Source organism: Schistocerca americana, unplaced genomic scaffold, assembly GCF_021461395.2.
Source record: "Schistocerca americana isolate TAMUIC-IGC-003095 unplaced genomic scaffold, iqSchAmer2.1 HiC_scaffold_16, whole genome shotgun sequence".
In the NCBI taxonomy this organism is placed as follows: Eukaryota; Metazoa; Arthropoda; class Insecta; order Orthoptera; family Acrididae; genus Schistocerca; species Schistocerca americana.
Genome location: NW_025725687.1, coordinates 5,862,178 through 5,870,442, shown reverse-complemented (window position 1 = coordinate 5,870,442; position 8,265 = coordinate 5,862,178).

Below are 8,265 nucleotides of genomic sequence, written 5' to 3'. Positions count from 1 at the left end.
AATGCATACGAATTTAATACAAAAGGCTCAATGCCGACTTAAGTACGAGAGGTTTGACACTCTAACTTTCTATGATTTGAACTTCTCCTGTGAGTCCAGTTTTAGATTCCGATGCTTCACTTCAGGTTTACAGTATCCCTTGGACATCCTTATTGACGATGAAACACAGAAATTGCATCCGGATTTAATACAAAAGGCTCAATGCCGACTTAAGTACAAGAGGACTGACACTCTAACTTTCTATGATTTGAACCTCTCCTGTGAGTCCAGTTTTAGATTCCGATGCTTCACTTCAGGTTTACTGTATACCTTGGACCTTCTTATTGACGATGAAACACAGAAATTGCATCCGAATTTAATGCAAATGGCACAATTCCGACCTAAGTACGAGAGGACTGCCCCTCCAACTTTCTATGATTTGAACCTCTCCTGTGGGTCCGTTTTAGATTCCGATGCTTCACTTCAAGTTTACTGTATCCCTTGGACCTTCTTATTGACGATGAAACAGTGAATATGCATCCAAATTTAATACAAAAGGCACAATGCCGACTTAAGCACAATAGGACGGACACTCTAATTTTCTGTGATTTGAACCTCTCCTGTGGGTCCAGTTTTAGATTCCGATGCTTCACTTCAGGTTTACTGTATCCCTTGGACCTTCTTATTGACGATGAAATACTGAATATGCATCCAAATGTAATACAAAAGGCACAATGCCGACTTAAGAACAAGAGGACGGACACTTTAACTTTCTATGATTTGAACGTCTCCTGTGAGTCCAGTTTTAGATTCCGATGCTTCACTTCAGGTTTACTGTATACCTTGGACCTTTTTATTGACGATGAAACACAGAAATTGCATTAGAATTTAATACAAAAAGCACAATGCTGACTTAAGTACAAGAGTACTGACACTCTAACTTTCAAAGATTTGAACCTCTCCTGTGAGTTGAGTTTTAGATTCCGATGGTTCACTTCAGGTTTACTGTATACCTTGGACCTTCTTGTTGACGATTAAACACAGAAATTGCATCCGAATTTAATACAAAAGGGACAATGCCGACTTAAGTACAGGAGGACTTACACTCTAACTTTCTATGATTTAAACCTCTCCTGCGAGTCCAGTTTTAGATTCCGATGCTGCCCTTCAGGTTTACTGTATCCCTTGGACCTTCTTATTGACGATGAAACACAGAAATTGCATACGAATTTAATACAAAAGGCTCAATGCCGACTTAAGTACAAGAGGTTTGACACTTCAACTTTCTATGAATTAAACCTCTTCTGTGAGTCCAGTGTTAGATTCCGATGCTTCACTTCAGGTCTACTGTATACCTTGGACCTTCCTATTGACGATGAAACACAGAAATTGCATCCGAATTTAATACAGAAGTCACAATGCCGACTTAAGCACAAGAAGACTGACACTCTAATTTTCTATGATTTTAACTTCTCCTGTAAGTATAGTTTTAGATTCCGATGCTTCACTTCAGGTTTACTGGATACCTTGGACCTTCTTATTGACGATGAAACACAGAAATTGCATCCGAATTTAATACAAAAGTCACAATGCCGACTTAAGCACAAGAAGACTGACACTCTAATTTTCTATGATTTGAACATCTCCTGTGAGTACAGTTATAGATACCGATGCTTCACTTTAGGATTACTGTATAACTTGGACCTCCTTATTGACGATGAAACACAGAGATTGCATCCGATTTTAATACAAAAGGCACAATGCCGACTTAAGTACAAGAGGACTGCCACTCTAACATTCTATGATTTGAACATCTCCTGTTAGTCCAGTTTTAGATTCCGATGCTTCACTTCAGGTTTACTGTATCCCTTGGACGTTCCTATTGACGATGAAACACAGAAATTGCATCCGAATTTAATAAAAAATGCACAATGCCGACTTAAGTACAAGAGGATTGACACTAACTTTCTATGATTTGAACCTCTCCTGTGAGTCCAGTTTTAAATTGCGATGCTTCACTTCAGGTTTACTGTATACCCTGGCCCATCTTATAGACGATGAAGCACAGAAATTACATCCGAATTTAATACAAAAGGCACAATGCCGACTTAAGTACAAGAGGACTGACACTCTAACTTTCAAAGATTTGAACCTCTCCTGTGAGTTGAGTTTTTGATTCCGATGCTTCACTTCAGGTTAACTGTATACCTTGGACCTTCTTATTGACGATGAAACACAGAAATTGCATCCGAATTTAATACAAAAGGCACAATGCCGACTTAAGTACAAGATGACTGACACTCTAACTTTCTATGATTTAAACCTCTCCTGTGAGTCCAGTTTTAGATTCCGATGCTTCACTTCAGGTTTACTGTATACCTTGGACCTTCTTATTGACGATGAAACACAAAATTGCATCCGAATTTAATACAAACGGCTCAATGCCGTCTTAAGTACAAGAGGTCTGACACACTAACTTTCTATGATTTGAACCTCTCCTGTGAGTCCAGTTTTACATTCTGACTTTTCACTTCAGGTTTACTGTATCCCTTGGACCTTCTTATTGACGATGAAACACAGAAATTGCATCCGAATGTAATACAAAAGGCTCAATGCCGACTTAAGTACAAGAGGTTTGACACTCTAACTTTCTATGATTTGAACCTCTCCTGTGAGTCCAGTTTTAGATTCCGATGCTTCACTTCAGGTTTACAGTATCCCTTGGACCATCTTATTGACGATGAAACACAGAAATTGCATCCGAATTTAATACAAGAGGCACAATGCCGACTTAAGTACAGGAGGACTTTCACTCTAAATTTCTATGTATTAAACCTCTCCTGCGAGTCCAGTTTTAGATTCCGTGTTGCACTTCAGGTTTACTGTATCCCTTGGACCTTCCTATTGACGATGAACCACAGAAATTGCATACGAATTTAATACAAAATGCACAATGCCGACATAGGTACAAGAGGTTTGTCGCTCTAACTTTCTATGATTTGAACCTCGCCTGTGAGTCCAGTTTTAGATTCCGATGCATCCCTTCAGGTTTACTGTATACCTTGGACCTTCTTATTGACGATGAAACACAGAAGTTTCATTCGAATTTAATACAAAAGGCACAATGCCGACATAAGTACGAGAGGACTGACAATCTAACTTCCTATGATTTGAACCTCTCCTGTGAGTCAGTTTTAGATTGCGATGCATGGCTTCAGGTTTACTGTATACCCTGGACTTTCTTATTGACGATGAAACACAGAAATTGCATCCGCATTCAATAGAAAAGGCACAATGCCGACTTAAGTACAAGAGGACTGACCCTCTACTTTCAAAGGTTTGAACCTCTCCTGTGAGTTGAGTTTTAGATTCCGATGCTTCACTTCAGGTTTACTGCATACCCTGGACCTTCTTATTGACGATGAAACACAGAAATTGCACCCGAATTTAATACAAAAGGCACAATGCCGACTTAAGTACAAGAGGACTGACACTCGAACTTTCTATGATTTGAGCCTCTCCTGTGAAACCAGTTTTAGATTCCGATGCTTCACTTCAGGTTTACTGTATCCCTTGGACCTTCATATTGACGATGAAACACAGAAATTGCATCCGAATTTAATACAAAAGGCACAATGCCGACTTAAGCACAAGAAGACTGACACTTTAACTTTCTATGATTTGAACTTCTCCTGTGAGTCCAATTTCAGATTCCGATGCTTCACTTCAGGTTTACAGTATACCTTGGACTTTCTTATTGACGATGAAACACAGAAATTGCATCCGAATTTAATACAAAATGCACAATGCCGACTTAAGTACAAGAGGACTGACACTCTAACTTTCAAAGGTTTGAACCTCTCCTGTGAGTTGAGTTTTAGATTCCGATCCTTCACTGCAGGTTTACTGTATACCCTGGACCTTCTTATTGACGATGAAACACAGAAATTGCATCCGAATTTAATACAAAAGCCACAATGCCGACTTAAGTATTAGAGGACTGACACTCTAAATTTCTCTGATTTAAACCTCTTCTGTGAGTCCTGTTTTAGATACCGATGCTTCACTTCAGGTTTACTGTATACCTTGGACCTTCTTATTGACGATGAAACACAGAGATTGCATCCGAATTTAATACAAAAGCCACAAAGCCGACTTAAGTACAAGAGGACTAACACTCTAACTTCCTATGATTTGAACCTCTCCTGTGAGTCCAGTTTTAAATTGCGATCCTTCACTTCAGGTTTACTGTATACCCTGGCCCTTCTTATTGACGATGAAGCACAGAAATTGCATCCGAATTTAATACAAAAGGCACAATGCCGACTTAAGTACAAGAGGACTGACACTCTAACTTTCAAAGATTTGAACCTCTCCTGTGAGTTGAGTTTTAGATTCCGATGCTTCACTTCTGGTTTACTGTATACCTTGGACCTTCTTATTGACGATGAAACACAGAAATTGCATCCGAATTTAATACAAAAGGCACAATTCCGACTTAAGTACAAGAGGACTCACACTCTAACTTTCTATGATTTAATCCTCTCCTGTGAGTCTAGTTTTAGATTCCGATGCTTCACTTCAGGTTTACTGTATACCTTGGACCTTCTTATTGACTTTGATACACAAAATTGCATCCGAATTTAATACAAACGGCACAATGCCGACCTAAGGACAAGAGGACTGTCACACTAACTTTTTATGATTTGAACCTCTCCTGTGTGTCCAGTTTTAGATTCTGATGTTTCACTTCAGGTTTACTGTATCCCTTGGACCTTCATATTGACGAAGAAACCCAGAAATTGCATCCGAATTTAATACAAAAGGCACAATGCCGACTTAAGTACAAGAAGACTCACACTCTAACTTTCTTTGATTTTAACCTCTCCTGTGAGTCCAGTTTTAGATTCCGATGCTTCACTTCGTGTTTACAGTAACCCTTGGAACTTCTTATTGACGATGAAACACGGAAATTGCATCCGAATTCAATACAAAAGGCACAATGCCGACTTAAGTACAAGAGGACTGACACTCTAACTTTCAAAGATTTGAACCTCTCCTGTAAGCTGAGTTTTAGATTCCGATGCTTCACTTCAGGTCTACTGTATACCTTGGACCTTCATATTGACGAAGAAACACAGAAATTGCATCCGAATTTAATACAAAAGGCACAATGCCGACTTAAGGACAAGAGGACTGTCACACTAACTTTCTATGATTTGAACCTCTCCTGTGTGTCCAGTTTTAGATTCTGATGTTTCACTTCAGGTTTACTGTATACCCTGGACCTTCTTATTGACGATGAAACACTGAAATTGCACCCGAATTTAAAACAAAAGGCACAATGCCGACTTAAGTACAAGAGGACTGACACTCGATCTTTCTATGATTTGAACCTCTCCTGTGAGTCCAGTTTTAGATTCCGATGCTTCACTTCAGGTTTACTGTATCCCTTGGACCTTCTTATTGACGATGAAACACAGAAATTGCATCCGAATTTAATACAAAAGGCACAATGCCGACATAAGTACAAGAGGACTGACACTCTAACTTACTATGATTTGAACCTCTCCTGTGAGTCCAGTTATAGATAACGATGCTTCACTTTAGGTTTACTGAACCCTTGGACCTTCTTACTGACGATGAAACACAGAAATTGCATCCAAATTTAATACAAAAGGCACAATGCCGACTTAAGCACAAGAAGACTAACACTTTAACTTTCTATGATTTGATCTTCTCCTGTGAGTCCAATTTCAGATTCCGATGCTTCACTTCAGGTTCACAGTATACCTTGGACTTTCTTATTGACGATGAAACACAGAAATTGCATCCGAATTTAATACAAAAGGCACAATGCCGACTTAAGTACAAGAGGACTGACACTCTAACTTCCTATGATTTGAACCTCTCCTGTGAGTCCAGTTTTAGATTGCGATGCTTCGCTTCAGGTTTACTGTATACCCTGGACTTTCATATTGACGATGAAGCACAGAAATTGCATCCGCATTCTGTACAAAAGGCACAATGCCGACTTAAGTACAAGAGGACTGACACTCTAACTTTCAAAGGTTTGAACCTCTCCTGTGAGTTGAGTTTTAGATTCCGATGCTTCACTGCAGGTTTACTGTATACCCTGGACCTTCTTATTGACGATGAAACACAGAAATTGCATCCGAATTTAATACAAAAGGCACAATGCCGACTTAAGTATTAGAGGACTGACACTCTAAATTTCTTTGATTTAAACCTCTTCTGTGAGTCCAGTTTTAGATACCGATGCTTCACTTCAGGTTTACTGTATACCTTGGACCTTCTTATTGACGATGAAACACAGAAATTGCATCCGAATTTAATACAAAAACCACAACGCCGACTTAAGTACAAGAGGACTGACACTCTAACTTCCTATGATTTGAACCTCTCCTGTGAGTCCAGTTTTAAATTGCGATCCGTCACTTCAGGTTTACTGTATACCCTGGCCCTTCTTATTGACGATGAAGCACAGAAATTGCATCCGAATTTAATACAAAAGGCACAATGCCGACTTAAGTACAAGAGGACTGACACTGTAACTTACAAAGATTTGAACCTCTCCTGTGAGTTGAGTTTTAGATTCCGATGCTTCACTTCAGGTTTACTGTATACCTTGGACTTTCTTATTGACGATGAAACACAGAAATTGCATCCGAATTTAATACAAAAGGCACAATTCCGACTTAAGTACAAGAGGACTCACACTCTAACTTTCTATGATTTAAACCTCTCCTGTGAGTCTAGTTTTAGATTCCGATGCTTCACTTCAGGTTTACTGTATACCTTGGACCTTCGTATTGACTTTGAAACATAAAATTGCATCCGAATTTAATACAAACGGCACAATGCCGACCTAAGGACAAGAGGACTGTCACACTAACTTTCTATGATTTGAACCTCTCCTGTGTGTCCAGTTTTAGATTCTGATGTTTCACTTCAGGTTTACTGTATCCCTTGGACCTTCTTATTGACGATGAAACACAGAAATTGCATCCCAATTTAATACAAAAGGCACAATGCCGACTTAAGTACAAGAAGACTGACACTCTAACTTGCTGTGATTTGAACGTCTCCTGTGAGTCCAGTTTTAGATTCCGATGCTCCACTTCAGGTTTACTATATCCCTTGGACCTTCTTATTGACGATGAAACACAGAAATTGCATCCGAATTTAATACGAAAGGCACAATGCCGACTTAAGCACAAGAGATTTGACACTCTAACTTTCTTTGATTTTAACCTCTCCTGTGAGTCCAGTTTTAGATTCCGATGCTTCACTTCAGGTTTACAGTAACCCTTGGAACTTCTTATTGACGATGAAACACAGAAATTGCATCCGAATTCAATACAAAAGGCACAATGTCGACTTGAGTACAAGAGGACTGACACTCTAACTTTCTATAATTTGAACCTCTCCCGTGAGTCCAGTTATACATTCCGATGCTTAACTTTAGGATTACTGTATCCCTTGCACCTCCTTATTGACGATGAAACACAGAGATTGCATCCAATTTTAATACAAACGGCACAATGCCGACTTAAGTACAAGAGGACTGACACTCTAACATTTTATGATTTGAACCTCTCCTGTGAGTCCAGTTTTGGATTCCGATGCTTCACTTCAGGTTCACTGTATATCTTGGACCTTCTTATTGACGATGAAACACAGAAATTGCATCCGAAATTAATACAAAAGGCACAATTCCGACTTAAGTACAAGAGGACTGACACTCTAACTCTCTGTGATTTGAATCTCTCCTGTGGGTCCAGATTTAGATTCCGATGCTTCACTTCAGGTTTACTGTATCCCTTGGAACTTCTTACTGACGATGAAACACAGAAATTGCATCCAAATTTAATACAAAAGGCACAATGCCGACTTAAGTACAAGAGGACTGACACTCTAACTTCTTATGATTTGAAACTCTCCTGTAAGTCCAGTTTTAGATTCCGATGCTTCACTTCAGGTTTACTGTATACCTTGGACCTTCTTATTGGCGATGAAACACAGAAATTGCATTCAAATTTAATACAAAAGTCTCAATGCCGACTTAAGTATAAGAGGACTGACACTCTAACTTTCTATGATTTAAACCTCTCCTGTGAGTCCAGTTTTAGATTCCGATGCTTCACTTCTGGTTTTCTGTATACCTTGGACCTTGTTATTGACGATGAAACACAGATATTGCATCCGAATGAAATACAAAAGGCACAATGCCGACTTAAGTGCAAGAGGACTAACACTCTAACT